At 39.9% G+C, this 617-nt stretch overlaps 1 protein-coding gene across 1 annotated transcript in view; it reads left to right on the top strand.

Moving 5' to 3' along the window:
- The window catches only part of Abat (4-aminobutyrate aminotransferase), a 49,683-nt gene that overhangs the window by 26,277 nt on the left and 22,789 nt on the right, over window positions 1-617 (top strand). The window lies entirely within an intron of this gene.

The following is a 617-nucleotide window of genomic DNA, read 5'->3' as shown; positions in this document are numbered from 1 at the left end:
AGATAGATAGATAGATAGATAGATAGATAGATAGATAGATAGATAGATAGATAGATAGATAGATAGATAGATAGATAGATGTAATTTTTAATCTTGAAAAAACATGGTGCTAGAAAGATGGCACTCAGTGGTTAAGAACACTTGTTGCTCTTGCAATGGACCTGGATTCAGTTCCTAGGCCCAACATGGCAATTCATAACCATCTATGACTCCAGGTCCAGGGAACCTGATGACTTCCTCCAGCCCACAGTCCACATACACACATACATACGTGCAAAACACTCAAACATGTAAAATAAAATATTTTAAGATAGTTTTGAAAAAATACTGTGTGCCTATAGATTCCTTTCTATAATATGAAACCACAAATGTACTCTTATAATATAGAATAGAAAGAAAGGTAGTGTAGGGGCTGAGAGTGCTCAATGCTCTTCTGGGGCCCTAAGTTTTGATTTTCAGCATCCTTGTCGGGTGGCTCACAACCGAACACAAGTTCAGGTCCACAAGGTAGCATGCCCTCTCCTGGCCTCCTCAGGTATTACACTTACATGGCATACATTCACACAGATGGTGTGTGTGTGTGTGTGTGTGTGTGTGTGTGTGTGTGTGTGTGTGTG

This window comes from Psammomys obesus, unplaced genomic scaffold, assembly GCF_907164565.1.
Source record: "Psammomys obesus unplaced genomic scaffold, mPsaObe1.curated_primary_1811, whole genome shotgun sequence".
In the NCBI taxonomy this organism is placed as follows: domain Eukaryota; kingdom Metazoa; phylum Chordata; class Mammalia; order Rodentia; family Muridae; genus Psammomys; species Psammomys obesus.
The sequence above is the reverse complement of the archived record's forward strand: the minus strand, read 5'-3'. Positions and strand labels throughout refer to the sequence as shown.